The sequence below is a fragment of the Nyctereutes procyonoides genome, unplaced genomic scaffold (genome assembly GCF_905146905.1).
Source record: "Nyctereutes procyonoides isolate TBG_1078 unplaced genomic scaffold, NYPRO_anot_genome, whole genome shotgun sequence".
Lineage (NCBI taxonomy): Eukaryota > Metazoa > Chordata > Mammalia > Carnivora > Canidae > Nyctereutes > Nyctereutes procyonoides.
Window position 1 is genome coordinate 87,749,194 of NW_026575125.1, and position 19,523 is coordinate 87,768,716.

The window sequence follows — 19,523 nt, forward strand, 5'->3', positions numbered from 1 at the left end:
GAAGCCATATAGAACTGGGAAACAATTTTGAGGCTCCCTTACTTGTGACTGGAATTCAATTTGGGGTATGCAGTTTACTTCTGAGTCTCACTGTCTGATGTGATTAATATTACATATAAATTGTCTGTCTCAGTCAGGAAGTGGGGCATACCTGGCCCTAATAAAAATAGCAATAAAACTCAGCTTTGAGGAACAGAGGGAAGCAGAGGCAATATCATGGAGTAAAAAGCCCTGCTTTCCCAGTCTATTACAAGTTTGTGTTCTTGTTTGTTTTTTTTTTTTTTCCATACAGGAAGGAGGCCTGAAGTAGTATGAAGCATGGGAGAAGGGAGCAGAAAGTGCAGCACTTTCTCTGTCTGTAGGTTCTGTTATTTTGTATTTGTCATTTAGATTACATAATCTTCCTTTGGATCTAGACATTCCTACTTGAGAGTGACTAGATCTTTCAGGCCATCATGGCACCTTATATAAACGACTTAGAATTTGTTCAACCAGACCCATAGAGACTTGACAGGCTGAACATTCATCCTGAGAGTGAATACCACTCAGAGGCGCCTGGCTCGTTTAGTTGGTAGAGCATATGACTCTTGATCTCCAGGTCATGAGTCCAAGCCCCATGTTAGTCATAGACCTTACTTAAAAAACAAAACAAAACAAAACAAAAGAATAAAGAAAGTGAGTATCACTCAGAAGTTCACAGGGAAGGGGCACCTGGATGGCTCAGTGGTTGAGCATCTGCCTTTGGCTTAGGTGGTGATCCCAGGGTCCTGGGATTGAGTCCCACTTCGGGGTCCCCATGGGGAGCCTGCTTCTCCCTGTGCCTATGTCTCTGCCTCTCTGTGTGTATGTCCCATGAATAAATAAATAAAAATCCTTTTTAAAAAAGTTCACAGGGAAGCACAAACCCCTCTATCTCAGTGGAAGCACTCCTCTAAGGTAGATTTGTGGTTATCTAGCTCTCACTAGTCAGAAACAGTGATTAAAAGGGGACTGTGGCTTTCTCTTATTGTGTATCACTAAAGGCCACAGACATTTCAGGAAAAGATTTTGAATTACATACTAGAACACTGACTGGTATCAATCTAACTTGGAACACTCTGTGCTTCCTCCTTAAACATTAGCACCTCTTTGTAGATACTGATTAGACTTTCCAGCATTGGTAAACAAGCAGGAGGCATGAGTCTGCACATTTGCTTTTTCTATGTTTGGATAAGCAGTTAATATAAAAATAAAAATTAATGTATGACTCGAGTCATCATGTGCCTTTTTTAGGTTGATTCTATAGCACAAAGGCAGGCTGAAATCAGCACAGTTCCAAAACCCACAGGAGTTCTGTGTTGTCACTTGTTCAGCATTCAGCTAATGGGCAGACCTTGCACAATAACTTGCTCACTAAGGACATTTGCACTTCTCACAGAACACCAGGTTCTGCAAGACAAGAGAAAAAATGAGACAATCACTATAGCTAAGGACTTCAAGTTATCTTTCTTCCTTGGGACATTTTCCAAATTTTCAGTTTGTCTTATTTGACAGATGCCAGGAGAAATGACACTATTAATGGGTAATCTGGTCAGTTATCAAGGAAGAAATTTAGCCACCATCTCACACTTCTTGCAGAGTCTCTTGATAGATTCAGAAGTCCTGTGCATTGTGGAGGTTATCAGTCAGCTGGATATTCTTATGGAACAGTAAAAATATGACTACAGATGGATGAGTCAGGAAAGACCTCCACAAAAATCACTCACTGCCTGTGGGCAGCCAAGAAAAGCCACTGCATACAGTGACCTAAAATCTCTGCAATTTAAATTTGAAGGATCTTGTCAATTGTTTTTCCAAAACAAAACAAAACTCACAAACTGCTTTATTAAAACACAAAAAATTCCTGATGAAATTTTTCCTGAAATAATTTGTTTCCGAAAGATAATATCCCGATCAGATCCCAGTGTCTACTTTCTAGAGTAGAGAGAGGGAGAGTCCCTGTTTGGAATGTAGCTTTGTGTGAGATATCATGGTGCTATATTTTTGAGTTTAGATTCAGCCAGTCTACATCCAAATCCCAGCAAACAATTTACTAGTTTAACAGCGGCAGTGTCCTTATCACTGCTTTCCCCTGCCCATAATTCCCATTAACCACTAATTGAAGGTCAGCCCGGGTGGCTCAGTGGTTTAGTGCTGCCTTACGCCCAGGGTGTGATCCTGGATCCTGGAGACCCAGGATCAAGTCCCACATCGGGCTCCCTGCATGGATCCTGCTTCTCCCTCTGCCTGTGTCTCTGCCTCTCTCTCTCTCTCTCTCTCTCTCTCTGTCTGTCTGTCTCTTATGAAAAAATAAATAAAATCTTAAAAAAAAACGCTAATTGTGACATGATTCCATCAAAATCCTAGAGGAGAACACAGGCAACACCCTTTTTGAACTTGGCCACAGTAACTTCTTGCAAGATAAATCCATGAAGTAAAGAGAAACAAAAGCAAAAATGAACTATTGGGACTTTATCAAGATAAGAAGCTTCTGCACAGCAAAAGAAACAGTCAACAAAACTATAAGGCAACCTACAGAATGGGAGAAGACATTTGCAAATGACCTATCAGATAAAGGGCTAGTTTCCAAGATCTATAAAGAACTTATTAAACTCAACAGCAAAGAAACAAACAACCCAATCATGAAATGGGCAAAAGACGTGAACAGAAATCTCACAGAGGAAGACATAGACATGGCCAACATGCCCATGAGAAAATGCTCCGCATCACTTGCCATCAGGGAAATACAAATCAAAACCACAATGAGATACCACCTCACACCAGTGAGAATGGGCAAAATTAACAAGGCAGGAAACAACAAATGTTGGAGAGGATGTGGAGAAAGGGGAACCCTCCTGCATTGTTGGTGGGAATGTGAACTGGTGCAGCCACTCTGGAAAACTGTGTGGAGGTTCCTCAAAGAGTTAAAAATAGACCTGACCTCCGACCTAGCAATTGCACTGCTGGGGATTTACCCCAAAGATACAGATGCAATGAAACGCTGGGACACCTGCACCCCGATGTTTCTAGCAGCAATGTACACAGTAGCCAAACTGTGGAAGGAGCCTCGGTGTCCATCGGAAGATGAATGGATAAAGAAAATGTGGTTTAGGGGATCCCTGGGTGGCTCAGCGGTTTGGCGCCTGCCTTCAGCCCAGGGTGTGATCCTGGAGACCCAGGATCGAGTCCCACATCGGGCTCCCTGCATGGAGCCTGCTTCTCCCTCTGTCTGTGTCTCTGCCTCTCTCTCTGTGTCTCTCATGAATAAATAAATAAATAAAATCTTAAAAAAATAAAAAAAAGAAGATGTGGTTTATGTATACAATGGAATATTACTCAGCCATTAGAAATGACAAATACCCACCATTTGCTTCGACCTGGATAGAACTGGAGGGTATTATGCTGAGTGAAGTAAGTCAATCGGAGAAGGACAAACATTATATGGTCTCATTCATTTGGGGAATATAAAAAATAGTGAAAGGGAATAAAGGGGAAAGGAGAAAAAATGAGTGGGAAATATCAGAAAGGGAGACAGAACATGAGAGACTCCTAACTCTGGGAAATGAACTAGGGGTGGTGGAAGGGGAGGTGGGCGGGGGGTGGGGGTGACTGGGTGATGGGCACTGAGTGGGGCACTTGATGGGTTGAGCACTGGGTGTTATTCTATATGTTGGCAAATTGAACACCAATAAAAAATAAATAAAAAGAAACACTAATTGAAGACACCTCAATAATCTAAGATAATGGTTTACCTTGCCCACAAAACTTCAAGACAAGTCCCTTTGCTTTCCCATTATGTACCCCTAATAAGACCCCCCTTTACAGAAATTCTCAAGTTATTATTTGACCTTAGTAAAAGTACTTAGATTTTCATTTTGAAAAAGGTCATGATGTTCCTATGTTTCAATGTGAGGCAATTAAATCAAATGATATATGTAAAGAACTTGCCATAATTTTTGAATTTTATTTACCATTCAATGAATGGCAGCTTGTTTATCACCTCTTAAAATTAACAGCACCAATATTTTTAATGATATAAATATTAATATTTGTTTTAATTATTGGTTGTGCTTAGCTTGACACAAAGGATTCCCTTCTTCCTGACCCTATGTGACTTCTTGATTTTTTTTTATTCCCATGGTATTTTATGCCACATAGGAGACATTCATTACTGAACCCGAGCAATTAAGACTTACTGCATGTACCTTTTTTTTTTTAAATTTTTTTTTATTTATTTATGATAGTCACATAGAATGAGAGAGAGAGAGAGGCAGAGACACAGGCAGAGGGAGAAGCAGGCTCCATGCACTGGGAGCCCGACGTGGGATTTGATCCCGGGTCTCCAGGATCGTGCCCTGGGCCAAAGGCAGGCGCCAAACCGCTGCGCCACCCAGGAATCCCTGCATGTACCCTTTTTAATGCTTTATATTAAGAATCACTCTTTAGGGGTGCCTAGGTGGCTCAGTCAGTTAAGCATACCACTCTTGGTTTTGGCTCAGGTCATGATCTCATGGGTTGTAGGATTGCACCCCGTGGCAGTCTCCAAGCTCAGCAGAGAGTCAGCTTGAAAGAGTCTCTCCCTCTGCCCCTCCCCCCATTCATGCACTCTCATGCTCTCTCTCTCTCTCTCTCTCTCTCTAAAATAAATAAATAGATCTTTTTTAAAAAAAGAGTACCTTTTAAAAAATCACTATTTGCTTAACCACTGCAAATATGTATTTGTCCTATTTGTCCTGGGTGCTTCAGTCAGTTAAGGGTCTGCTTTCAGTTCAGGTCGTGATCCTAGGTCCTGGGATTGAGTCCTACATTGGGTTCCGTGCTCCATGGGGAGCCTGCTCTTCCCTCTCCCTCTGTGTACTGCTCTATCTGCCTGTGCTCTCTCATTCTCTGTCAAATAGATAAATGAGTAAATATATATATATTAGTATATTTATAGTATATATATTAGTATATTTATAGTATATATATATATATATATATATATATATATATATATATATATATATATACATATATTTGTCCCTACCATGGACTGAAAGGGTCAGGACCAGAAAACTAGATGTCTCCCTTGGATTGGAGTAGATGCTGGTGAGGCAAACAGAAATAAAGAAGTCCAGTCGAACAAATAAAACATGATTATCAGGAGACTATAGGCAAGTAGTTAACTACCACAGTCAACATCAGAAAATCCATCAGAAAGTTACAAAGTAGGTGAGCCAACAACAGCAATAAGCAATCTCAGATCAACAGAAAGGCAACAGTGGAGGCAGAGAATTGGAATAAGGGATGCCTGCTACATGACAATGTAACAGACCATGTCTGGTTATAACATCCCAGTCACCAACTTACAAAACACTATCAAGAGCTAGTCTCTAATGTTGAGTATACAGAATAGTAGAAGAAATATAGATTCTTTTTTTTTTTTTTTCATGTATAATTTTTATTTTTTATTTTTTTTTTTATAAATTAATTTTTATTGGTGTTCAATTTACCAACATACAGAATAACACCCAGTGCTCATCCCGTCAAGTGTACCCCCCAGTGCCCGTCACCCATTCACCCCCACCCCCCACCCTTCTCCCCCTCCACCACCCCTAGTTCATTTCCCAGAGTTAGAAGTCTTTATGTTCTGTCTCCCTTTCTGATATTTCTCACACATTTCTTCTCCCTTCCCTTATATTCCCTTTCGCTATTATTCATATTCCCCAAATGAATGAGAACATACACCGTTTGTCCTTCTCCGGTTACTGTGGCCAAGTTCAAAAAGGGTGTTGCCTGAGTTCTCCTCTGGGATTTTGATGGAATCTTGTCTCACATTTAGATCTTTCATCTATTTTGAGTTTATCTTTGTGTATGGTGCAAGAGAGTGGTCCAGTTTCATTCTTCTGCATGTGGATGTCCAATTTTCCCAGCACCATTTATTGAAGAGACTGTCTTTCTTCTAGTGGATCGTCTTTCCTCCTTTATCGCATATTAGTTGAGCATAAAGTTCAGGGTCCACTTCTGGGTTCTCTGTTCTGTTCCATTGATCTATATGTCTGTTTTTGTGCCAGTACCACACTGCCTTGATGAACACAGCTTTGTAGTACAACCTGAAATCTGGCATTGCGATGCCCCCAGATATGGTTTTCTTTTTTTAAAATTCCCCTGGCTGTTTGGGGTCTTTTCTGATTCCACACAAATCTTAAAATAATTTGTTCTAAGTCTCTGAAGAAAGTCCATGGTATTTTGATAGGGATTGCATTATACGTGTAAATTGCCCTGGGTAACATTGACATTTTCACAATATTAATTCTGCCAATCCATGAGCATGGAATATTTTTCCATCTCTTTGTGTCTTCCTCAATTTCTTTCAGAAGTGTTCTGTAGTTTTTAGGGTATATTTTGAGAACCATTTGAATGGTAAATGGTTCTCCAACCTTTTATTTTCAGGTTGTAGGTGTCCTTCTGTCTAAAATGAGTCTCTTGTAGACAGCAAATAGATGGGTCCTGTTTTTTTATCCAGTCTGAAACTCTGCGCCTTTTGATGGGGTCATTAAGCCCATTCACGTTCAGAGTTACTTGAACTTCTTCTTAAAGGGGAGTTTTAAGAGTCCCCCTTAAAATTTCTTGCAGAGCTGGTTTGGAGGTCACATATTCTTTCAGTTCCTGCCTGTCTTGGAAGCTCTTTATCTCTCCTTCCATTTTGAATGAGAGCCTTGCTGGATAAAGTATTCTTGGTTGCATGTTCTTCTCATTTAGGACCCTGAATATATCCTGCCAGCCCTTTCTGGCCTGCCACGTCTCTGTGGAGAGGTCTGCTGTTACCCTAATATTCCTCCCCATGAAAGTCAGGGACTTCTTGTCTCTTGCTGCTTTAAGGATCTTCTCTTTATCTTTGGAATTTGCAAGCTTCACTATTAGATGTCGAGGTGTTGAACGGTTTTTATTGATTTTAGGGGGGGATCTCTCTATTTCCTGGATCTGAATGCCTGTTTCCCTTCCCAGATTGGGAAAGTTTTCAGCTAGGATTTGTTCAAATACATATTCTGGCCCTCTGTCCCTTTCGGCGCCCTCGGGAACCCCAATTAAACGTAGGTTTTTCTGCCTCAGGCTGTCGTTTATTTGCCTTAATCTGTCTTCATGGTCCTTCAATTGTTTATCTCTTTTTTCCTCAGTTTCCCTCTTTGCCATTAACTTGTCTTCTATGTCACTCACTCGTTCTTCCACCTCGTTAACCCTCGTCGTTAGGACTTCTAGTTTGGATTGCATCTCATTCAATTGATTTTTAATTTCTGCCTGATTGGATCTAAATTCTGCAGTCATGAAGTCTCGTGAGGCCTTAATGCTTTTTTCTAGAGCCACCAGTAGCTGTAGAATAGTGCTTCTGAATTGGCTTTCTGACATTGAAGTGTAATCCAGATTTTGTAACTCTGTGGGAGAGAGGGCTGTTTCTGATTCTTTCTTTTGAGGTGAGGTTTTCCTTCTAGTCATTTTGCTCAGTGCAGAGTGGCCAGAAACAAGTTGTATTGGAACACGGGGGAGTATCACTGGTCCGTCTAGCTGGTCTTCTGGGGGAGGGGCCTGTTGCGTTGATTTTCAGGTGTTAGCACTTGGGGGAGCTGCTCTGCCCCTGCCTGCTGCAGGGCTCTGCGGGGGTTGTTTACCCCGCCAGGCCCCAGGAGGAACAGCAGCAGTTGCTATGGCAACTCTGGAAGCCTGGATTCAGCCTCCGCAGGAACTATGGGGCTCGGGGCTCTCGGGTCTCCGTCCGCAGGGCCTGGAGGCTCCGGGGCGGGGCCGCTGATCTGCTCAGCCCGGGGCAGGAGCGTCCTCGCTGTCTCGGGCCCTCCCGGCCTCTGCCTGTCCCGGGGGAGGCCGGATCCTGGGCTGTGTCCCGGCGCCCTGTGCTCCGGGGCCTGCGCTGTTGGATTCGCGCTCCCGCCCCGCAGCCCCCTCCCTGGAGCCGCTCCCGAGCCCCTCCGAGCTGCTCCGGTCGGTCCCTCCGTGCGCGCTGCAGCCCTTAGGGAGCTCGGAGCCCTCTCCTGCGCTCGCAGGTGTCTGTTAGTGTCCCCGGGAGCCCGAGGGCATCCCCGCTCTCCTGGGTCCTGCTCCACCTCCCTGCGAGCCCCTTTCCGCCCGCCCGGGAAGGTTGGTGCAGCTCCTGCTCCTCCGGGACGGGGCTCTCCTGTCCTGGGGACACTCGCCCCGGCCTCAGCCCGGCTCCTCGCGGGGCCCCTCCCCCTCGGAGGCCTTTTGTTCCTTTATTTCTTTTTCCCCGTCTTCCTACCTTGATAGAAGCGCGGACTCTTCTCACTGTAGCATTCCAGCTGGTCTCTCTTTAAATCTCAGGCCGAATTCGTAGATTTTCAGGATGGTTTGAAGGTTATCTAGGTAATTTGGTGGGGACAGGTGACTCGGGGACCCTGCTCTTCCGCCATCTTGCCCCTCCCCACAGAAATATAGATTCTAAAGCCAGATGAATCTGATTAAAACACCAGGTCTGTCATTTATTTCTTAAATGACATTAGACATACTACACAATCTCTCTGAGCTTTAATTTCCTTATCTCTAAAATAGAAGTAATATACATGATCAATGCTTCAACATTGCACTGAGAATTAAAGCAGCTAAACTGTGTCTGGCATTTAAATGAGTCCTCTCCCCTATTATTAATGCTTACTAAACTGGTGATAGGTAGTAGGAACTCTAATTTTGAGCTATGGTTTTGAAGGTCTTTAGTCTGTGGGAAAGAATTTGGCAAAGGCAAAGCAGAGCTTTAGTCCTAGAATTATGGTCCCAGGCTGGTTACAAGATAGAAAACTGTGCTCTGGTAGAGGGAAAAAAATACATAAGAATCAAGTACAAGAACTAAAGATGGCCACTTTGTCATAAAACAAGTCAGAAATCAAGTCGTTAGAATGAGAGCACAAGAAAAGGGTAGGATTATGAATAAGAGTAAAGTAATACTGAGTTTGGTGGCCTAGTTAGAACTCTTAAAATTCCTTTTTATTTACAGGATTATAATTTGTTCAAGAAGTGGAACTGAGCTTAGAGATGTGTGTATGGTGGTGCTAGTTAGGAGTGGGAAGTGCCTTTAGGTAAGGAATTAACGGGATTCAGGAACAGGGAACTAGGGAGCACTGGACATCAATATACAAAGCCCTAACCTTACATTCTGGGTCAGTGCTCTCCAATAGAATTTTTAGCAATTATTGACATGGTCTTTATCTGCAATGTCCAATATGGTAGCCACCAAGCCATATGTGGCTATTGAGTACTTAAGATGTAGCGATTACAACTGGGGACTTATTTTTACCTGTATTTAATTTATCTTACTTGGAGTTTGTTGAGCTTCTTAGTGAGTAGATTGAGAGTTTTTTCATAAAATATGGAATAGTTTTGGCCATTCTTTCTTCAGTTACTCTTTCTGCCCATTTCTTTTTCCTCCCTCTCAAACTCCCACTGTGTGTATCTTAGTATGTTTAATGTTGTCCCACAGGTCTCTGAGGCTCAATTCATTGTTCTTTATTTTTTTTTCTTTTATTGTATAAACTTAATCTATTTTCAGTTTCACAGAAGCTGTCTTCTGATTGCTTAAGTCTGCTGGTGAGCCTGTCTAGGGAATTTTTCACTTCAGTTACTATACTTTCCAACTTCAAAATTTTTACTTGGTTCCTTATTTTAATTATTTGCCTTTATTGATATTCTCTGCTTGTTAAGACATTATTCTCCTACTTTAGTTGTTTAGAAATGATTTCCTTTAGCTCTTTGGCCATGTTTAACCTATGTAACTTAAAGTCTTTGTCTAGTAAGCCCAATATCTGGGCTTCCTGAATACAATCTGTTGATTTGATTTCCTATGTATGAGCAATACTTTCTTGCTTTTTCTACATGTCTCACAATTTATTTTTTAAAAATTGGACATTTTAAATGTGGCAACTCTCAATCAGATTCTCCCTCTTCTACAGGGTTTATTGTTGTTGCTCTTTGTTTATCCCAGAAGGGTTTTTTTTTTTTAACTTTCCAGTGGGTATTTTTGAACTAACTTTGTAAAGATTATATTCATTGTCATGTGTGGCCACTGAAGTCTCTGGTTAGCTTAGTAATCAGCTAATAATCGTTCATTTCATTTTATTTATTTAATTATTTATTTAAATTCAATTTGCCAACATGTAATATAACACCCAGTGCTCATCTCATCAAGTGCCCTCTTTAGTGCCCATCACCCAGTTACTCCATTTCCCCACCCACCTCCCCTTCTGCAACCCTTTGTTTATTTCCCAGAGTTAGGAATCTCTTCTCATGATTTGTCTTCCTCTCTAATTTTTCCCCATCTGGCTTTCCTCTTTTTCTTTATAATCCCTTTCACTATTTCTTATATTCCACATCTGAGTGAAACCATATGATGACTGTCCTTCTCTGATTGACTTATTTCACTCAGCAGAATACCTTTTAGTTCTATCTACATCAAAGCAAATGGTGGGTATTTGTCCTTTTTAATGGCTGAGTAATATTCCATTGTATATATATATGTATATATATAGAAGATACATATATATCTTCTTTATCCATTCATCATTTGAAGGGCATCATGGCTGCATGGCTCCATGGCTCCTTCTACAGTTTGGCTATTGTGGACATTGCTGCTATGAACATTGGAATGCAGGTGTCCCAGCATTCACTATATCACTTTTGACTACCCTATTGAGCAATGCAGCTCTAGGTTCTTAAAATTATATGTTTGGACAATTCATTATGAAAAGCAAACTAATAATTTATCAGTATAGGATAGAAATCAACTTAGCATTAATGAAAAAACAGCTTTCAGGGTAAGCCAATAAAAGAAGTCTTTCCTTTTTTTTTTTTTTACTTATTTATTTAATTTATTCATTTTATAATACATTTATTTTTTATTGGTGTTCAATTTACCAACATACAGAATAACACCCAGTGCTCATCCCGTCAGGTGCCCCCTTCAGTGCCCGTCACCCATTCACCCCCACCCCCCGCCCTCCTCCCCTTCCACCACCCCTAGTTCGTTTCCCAGAGTTAGGAGTCTTTATGTTCTGTCTCCCTTTCTGATATTTCCCACACATTTCTTCTCCCTTCCCTTATATTCCCTTTCACTATTATTTATATTCCCCAAATGAATGAGAACATAAGTTTGTCCTTCTCCGATTGACTTACTTCACTCAGCATAATACCCTCCAGTTCCATCCATGTTGAAGCAAATGGTGGGTATTTGTCGTTTCTAATGGCTGAGGAATATTCCATTGTATACATAGACCACAGCTTCTTTATCCATTCATTATTCGATGGACACCGAGGCTCCTTCCACAGTTTGGCTATTGTGGACATTGCTGCTAGAAACATCGGGGTGCAGGTGTACTGGCGTTTCATTGCATTTGTATCTTCGGGGTAAATCCCCAACAGTGCAATTGCTGGGTCGTAGGGCAGGTCTATTTTTAACTCTTTGAGGAACCTCCACACAGTTTTCCAGAGTGGCTGCACCAGTTCACATTCCCACCAACAGTGCAAGAGGGTACCCCTTTCTCCACATCCTCTCCAACATTTGTTGTTTCCTGCCTTGTTAATTTTCCCCATTCTCACTGGTGTGAGGTGGTATCTCATTGTGGTTTTGATTTGTATTTCCCTGATGGCAAGTGATGCAGAGCATTTTCTCATGTGCATGTTGGCCATGTCTATGTCTTCCTCTGTGAGATTTCTCTTCATGTCTTTTGCCCATTTCATGATTGGATTGTTTGTTTCTTTGCTGTTGAGTTTAATAAGTTCTTTATGGATTTTGGAAACTAGCCCTTTATCTGATACGTCATTTGCAAATATCTTCTCCCATTCTGTAGGTTGTCTTTTAGTTTTGTTGACTGTATCCTTTGCTGTGCAAAAGCTTCTTATCTTGATGAAGTCCCACTAGTTCATTTTTGCTTTTGTTTCTCTTGCCTTCGTGGATGTATTTCCTAAAGAAGTAGAATTTCATTTGACTTTGAGAGTTTTTTTAAGGTTTGTAATGAGGAAAAGGAGTAGACATTTTATATGGTCAGGCAAATGACATGAACAAACCCATAATGAAAGGCATGTTGTTCCAGAGACCATGATTACATTACTGTATTTAGCAATGAGTTCAAAAAGGTGATTGCCAGTGACAACTTTGGAAATTAAGTTTGAGCGTAGATAATGGAGAGCCTCAAATTACCAGATAGAGATATTTAAAAGTTGTACAGAGTAGACAGCAATTGGAATTGAAAAAAAAGAGTTCAAAAAAAAGAGTTTGTTATCTTTCTTTTTTTGGTTAGAGAAGTAAATACATATTCATTTACTATTGATTTTCAAGTCCCAGAGAGTGCTACTTCTTCTCTTAATGACATTTTTTATTATAAAACAATACATGTACTAATATAACACTGTATGTTAATTATACTGGAAATAAAATAACTTAATAAAAAATGTTTAAAAAATACATGTATGTTTTAAAACATTTGGAAAACACAGAAAAGTATGAAGAAAACAAGAATTGCACATAATTCCAGACCAATGCCATTTTTCCAATCTGAGTAGCATAATTAAAGGTGTTTAAGGTACATTGATTGGTCATGGTATGCAAGACAGATTGAAGGGGGTGGAAGTTATCTTGGTCTCTTCCAAAGCAGAGAAGTTAGTGAAACTTAGAACATCTTGCAGCATTATATCTAAGAAATCTAAATTAATAGTTGCTGCTTCGTGTCTGTGTATAGGTAGACAAATTATAAAGGGGGAAAGTGTTCTTCCAAATAGTCTGCCCAAATCATAACTCTTTCTAGAATATCTCTTCCGTACTATGCCTTCCAAGCAGAAACAAAATCCTGTATTTGGCAATATATATTCAAAGTAAAAATGTATATACATTTTTAGAAGATTTTATCTATTTTTTCATGAGAGAGAGAGAGAGAGAGAGAGAGAGAGAGAGAGAGAGAGGCAGAGCCACAGGCTGAGGAAGAAGCAGTCTCCCTGCAGGAAGCCTGATGCAGGACTCAATCCCAGGACTCCGGGATCACAACCTGAGCCAAAGGCAGATGCTCAACCACTTAGCCACCCAGGTGCCTGAAAATGTATATACATTTAGCCCAACAATTGTACTGCTAAGAATTTATCTTAAAGATATTCTTCAACATTACCCAAATATTTACTAAACATTGTTTAATAGAAAAATTAGAAATATTAATAGTCATCAGAAAAGGGTTTTATTTTCATTTAAATTCAATTTAGGGCAGCCTGGGTGGCTCAGCGGTTTAGCGCCACCTTCAGCCCAGGGTATGATCCTGGAGACCCAGGACTGAGTCCCATATCAGGCTCCCTGCATAGAGCCTGCTTCTCCCTTTGCCTGTGTCTCTGCCTCTCTCTCTCTGTGTCTCTCATGAATAAATAAATAAAATCTTTAAAAAATTCAATTTAGTGCACATACAGTGTATTATTAGTTTCAGGGGTAGAATTTAGTAATTCATCAGTTGCATATAACACCCAGTGCTCATTATGTCAAGTGTCCTCCTTAATGCCCATCATCCAATTATCCCATCCCCTGCCCATCTCCCCTCCAGCAACCTTCAGTTTGTTTCCCACACTTAAGAGTCTCTTATGATTTACCTCCCTCTCTATTTTATTTTTCCTTCCCTTCCCCTACATTCATCTGTCTTATTTCTTAAATTCCACATGAGTGAATCATGGTATTTGTCTTTCTCTGACAGACTTATTTCACTTAGCATAATACCCTCTAGTTCTGTCCATGACATTGCAAATGGCAGGATTTCATTCTTTTGATGGCTGAGTAATACTCTATGGCATATATTCTTCTTTATCCATTCATCTGTTGATGGACATTGGGCTCTTTCCATAGTTTGGCAATTGTGGATATTGCTGCTATAAACATTGGGGTGCATGTGCCCCTTTAAATCACTATGTTTGTACCCTTTGTGTAAAGACCTTGTAGTGCTGGGTCATAGGACAAGAAAAGGAGTTAATGAATACGATGGAATAATATAAAGCTGTTAAAAATAATACAGTCACTCTTTATATCCTGATATGGGATGTTTCAGAGCAGCATGATTAACATGATTTGATTCATTCATCCAGTAAACGCTTATTGACCTTAGCCTTGTGTTAGGAACTGAAAATCCAACAGTGATAGAAATAGTCGTGGTCACTGACCCCCTAAAGTTTACACTATACAAAGGGGCATTGCAACATTTATATAAGAAAGCATTGTGGGGAGCTTGAGTAGCTCAGTCAATTAAGCATCCGACTTGATTTTGGCCCAGGTCATGATCTCAGGGTCATGGGATTGAGCCCTTCATTGGGCTCCCTGATCAGTGGAAAGTCTGCTTCTCCCTCTCCTTCTCCTTCTGCCCCTCCTCTGCTCATGCTTTCTCTCTCTAAAATAAATAAAACCTTTTTTTTTTTAAAAAAAGAATGATGATGCCATTTCCTAATGTCACAGATAAATCTAAGGACCCATCCAAATGTCATATTGCTTATGGGCTCAGAATATGTTACTCCCAGCGTTTCAAGGGATTTTGGGAAAGTTACTCCTTATGGTTTTTTTTTTTTTATAAATAGACTAGGATACCTGGCAGTACAACTCACCAATAGCAAGCACTTTTTGATGAAGCCTTATTCTATGAATGCCTGGATTATAGTTGGGCTGGGGTTGTATCCTCAGAGGTGTAATTAAATCTTTCTTTCTAAATACCTCTTAACTCCCTAAGGAAGCAAATGTGAATTTTGAAAATGAGTTTCAGTGGTTTTTGTTTTGCTTTGTGTTTTCCCCAAAGTATGAGAGGATGATGGAGGATTTTAGAGACATTGTAAATTATTGTGTCTCCTCACTGAAAGGAATCCTTAGGGCTGATTTCTTGCTTTATTCTCAGTCTGGTCCAGTTTGCAGTTGTTCCTATATAGTTGTCGTTCACAAGACAGAGAGTTTGACTGTTTTGCAAGGATCCTCAGCATGACTTTGCAAACATGTTTAGTAAATTTGATTACCTGGTTTGGGAAGTAATACCACTGACTTTGAACTGTCTCTTTGGGTTAGGATATAGCCTCCTTTGTGAAGAAATCAACTACGGTGTAAATGAATCCATTGCTTCTCCAAGTGACTTCAGGTTGCTGAGTGACTCCATTCTGTATTCCTGTCCTGCTGAATCTCCCTAGTCTATTGTTAAAGTCACATTACTGTATCAGTTTCTGTCCATTGCTAGAGCCAGGTTATTTATCAGTGAAGGACTGAAGAAGAGTGAGTAGAAGGACCAACAATGGTGGACAGTGATGACATTGATGAAATCAAGAAAGCCATTATCTGGTAATAGTTTGGCTGTTTCTACACATTTGGGACTTTTGCTAGTTCGGGTTTTACTCCACCTTAGAAATCATATATAAGGATCACATTTCAAAAGAAATTTCCCCGATTTACTTATAAGCAAGGGTGTGCTGGTAAATGTTTAACAACCGGCTGGAGTGGGCAGAGTAAGGGAGGCTGATTATAGTATTCACTGTTTTCTATGGTAGAAACACTCCCTACCATGGCTGCATTTAAGCCAGCAACATTCCTGAACAGAGAATTAGGAAAAGAGGTCCACAGTCAGATTTTGAGATCACTAAAACATGACTGTGGGTGGCCCTGCAACTGGCATTTAGTTCCCAATAATCCTTACCCCCGGCTCTGCTTCTAGGGGACCCAACATCATCATGCCCCCAACCCTGCCTTCATCATTTAGGTATCTGCTAAAACTAATTGGTAATATTTATTAAGCTCTTACTATGAACCAAACACTCTGCTCTAAGTGCTATTTCTACTTATATCATTTCATGTAATCCTCACAGCAAGCTATGGTGGATGGATTATTACCGTTTTATATGTGAGAGGACTAAGGCTTAGAGAAATGCATTAGTTTGCCTGGTGTCACACAGTTTGTAGATGGTATAGTTGGGATTCAGGAGCATAGTTCTGTCTGGTTTCAATGCCCCTGGGCTCTGTGAAAGCGTTCATGAGGCTTCTGGGCCTGCATTTTCTACATTACTGCTTCAATTTTTGCCTTTCGTTAATCATTTTGCAGACAGAGAATCAGTGTTGAGGCCTGTAAGTTGTCTCATTAGCTATCCATCTGAGCTTTCCAAGTTCTCTCTTCACACACAATATGTTAGTCCTGCCCACATGCCTTGACCTGCCTGACTGTCCTGGCTCTCTCTCCATTAGAGAAGGCAAATACAATTAGACTTTTCATCACACAATTGCCATCTGCTCACAAATGCCTTTTTAGCTGTTTGGGATCCAAGGGCACTTTGCAAACCAGCATTCAGCTACCAGGGAGATGTCTGAGCACCGTGATGCTCTGTACTAATGCCATGTTGTCTGAATATGCAAATTAGGAAGGCTGGAGTCTATCATGCCCTCATTAGGTGGCCATGAGAAGCATTTTATGCTTTATTGTCCAGAAGAAAAACAACTGTATATAAAACTGTTGTTCTCTTTAGTTCCCTAACAACCCTTTTGTTTTCTCTCCCTCCTTTGCCCTCAGACCTATTTTAAGCGTATAAAAAACTCTTAATTTTCTGACCAAGAGCTCAGCATTTCATCAAGAATGATCTTGTCGCTGGTGCTTTATCAAAGGGTGGCTGGTTTGACCTTCAAGCATGAGTGAAAATCATTTAATTTAAGAACATGTCAATAAGCAATACACCCAGGCCTTGTACATTTAATAGCATCTATCAAGCATTTTCCCTTAAGAATTTGCTGACCTTCATGTAAGAAGGTGTTCTCTGAAACACACAGGTTCTATTCATCACATTGATCAAGAAGATTGACGTCTACTCATTTCACTTCCTGATAAATTAGGTCAACAATTAGTACAAGCAGAAGTGAAGTTTCTAAGCTATCCCTTTGCATTGTGTTAAGCAGCATCTCAAGTCTCCTTTTAAATCCCAGAGTATTATATTTACATGCCTTCCTTTCATATCATAGAGGAGAAAAGTAAAGTGTTTGTGATATAATCTTGATTTCATTGCTGTTTTAGTGTCAAGGATCAGTAAATAGGTAAGTCAATCAGACAATAATAAACACTTAATAAAATGTTTTAATGAGTTAATTATTAAATTATTTTGTACTTGTCCTAATATGAAAAATATCATGGGAATTTTACAACTTGGAATTCTTAATAAGATAGCTTGTGAGAATGAGTTTTCTTTAAAATCTAGTCTTCTCTGGTTCAGATTAATTTTGAACCTTTGGTGGAGAGAATTGTTCACTCCTGAAAAAAAAATGTGCTCTCCTTGTTCTGAGGGAAAGAAACAAAATCCCAAATACGGATATGAATTTAAAACTAAAACTATAAAAGCTTCCCAAGTATCTAATGAACTATCATATGAGATAATGAAATTGAAACAAATAAATTCTACAGGCTTATAAAATTGAAAAAGAAATTTACCCTAAATAGAAGCATGAAATCAACCCATATTGGAAGCTTTCTGAGTAATAGTTTAATAAGTTTTGATGAGATTCATGGTGCTATCGGTAAGGTGTACCAATCTCAATAGGAGGAGCACCTGGGCACCTGGGTAGCTCAATGGTTGAGCATGTGCCTTTGGCTCAGGGTCCTGGGATCAAGTCCCACATCAGGCTCCCTGGGGGGAGCCTGCTTCTCCCTCTCCCTATGTCTCTGCCTCTCTGTGTTTATCATGAATAAATAAATAAAACATTAAAAAAATCTCAAAGGGAATGTCCAATGAAGAAAAGTAACATCCATGATTTCTGATTCTTACAAGGAACATCAAACAAAGCCCGCATTGGCTGCACACCTATCTTTTTTTTTTTGGATATTTTTTACTTGGAGTTCGATTTGCCAACTTATAGTATAACACCCAGTGCTCATCCCGTCAAGTGCCCCCCTCAGTGCCCATCACCCAGTCACCCCATCCCCCCACCCATCTCCCCTTCCACTACCCCTTGTTCGTTTCCAGAGATAGGAGTCTCTCCTGTTCTGTTATCCTCTCTGATTTTTCCCACTCATTTTCTCTCCTTTCCCCTATAATCCCTTTCATATATTTTATATATTTCTTATATTCTCTGTATGAGTGAAGCCATATAATGTTTGTCCTTCTCCGATTGACTTACTTGACTCAGCATAATACCCTCCAGTTCCATCTACGTCAAAGCAAATAGTGGGTATTCGTTGTTTCTAATGGCTGAGTAATATTCCATTGTATACATAGACCACAGTTTCTTTATCCATTCATCTTTCGATGGACACTGAGGCTCCTTCCACTGTTTGGCTATTGTGGACATTGCTGCTATAAACATTGGGTGCAGGTGTCTCGGCTTTTCACTGCATCCGTATCTTTGGGATAAATCCCCAGCAGTGCAATTGCTGGGTCGAGAGAAGCTCTATTTTTAACTCTTTGAGGAACCTCCACACAGTTTTCCAGAGTGGCTGCACCAGTTAACATTCCCACCAACAGTGCAAGAGGGTTCCCCTTTCTCCACATCCTCTCCAACATTTGTTGTTTCCTGGCTTGTTAATTTTCACCATTCCCACTGGTGTGAGGGGGAATATCATTGTGGTTTTGATTTCTATTTCCCTGATGGCCAGCGATGCAGAGTATTTTCTCATGTGCTTGTTGACCATGTCTGTCTTCTTTGGTGAAATTTCTGTTCATGTCTTCTGCCCATTTCATGATTGGATTGTTTGTTTCTTTGCTGTTGAGTTTAATAAGTTCTTTATAGATCTTGGATACTAGCCCTTTATCTGATATGTCATTTGCAGATATCTTCTCCCATTCTGTAGGTTGGCTTTTAGTTTTGTTGACTGTTTCTTTTGTTGTGCAGAAGCTTTTTATCTTGATGAAGTCCCAATAGTTAATTTTTGCTTTTGTTTCTCTTGCCTTCATAGATGTATCTTGCAGGAAGTTGCTGTGACCAAGTTCAAGAAGGGTGTTGCCTGTGTTCTCCTCTAGGATTTTGATGGAATCTTGTCTCACATTTAGATCTTTCATCCATTTTGAATTTATCTTTGTGTATGGTGCAAAAGAATGGTCTAGTTTCATTCTTCTGCATGTGGCTGTCCAATGTTCCCAGCACCATTTATTGAAGAGACTGAAGAAATTTGGAAGAAACTCAAACACGTGGAGGTTAAAGAGCAACCTACTAAAAGATGAATAGGTCAACCAGGAAATTAGAGAAGAATTAAAAAGATTCATGGAAACTAAGGAAGACACAACCATTCAAAATCTTTGGGATACAGCAAAAGCAGTCCTAACAGGGACATGCATCACAATACAAGCATCCCTCAAAAAAATTGGAAAAAAATCAAATACACAAGCTAAACTCACACCTAAAGGAGCTGGAGGAAGAACAGCAAATAAAACCTACAGCAAGCAGAAGAAGAGAGATAATAAAGATTTGAGCAGAACTCAATGAAATAGAGACCAGAAGAACTGTAGAACAGATCAACAAAACCAGGAGCTGGTTCTTTGAAAGAATTAAT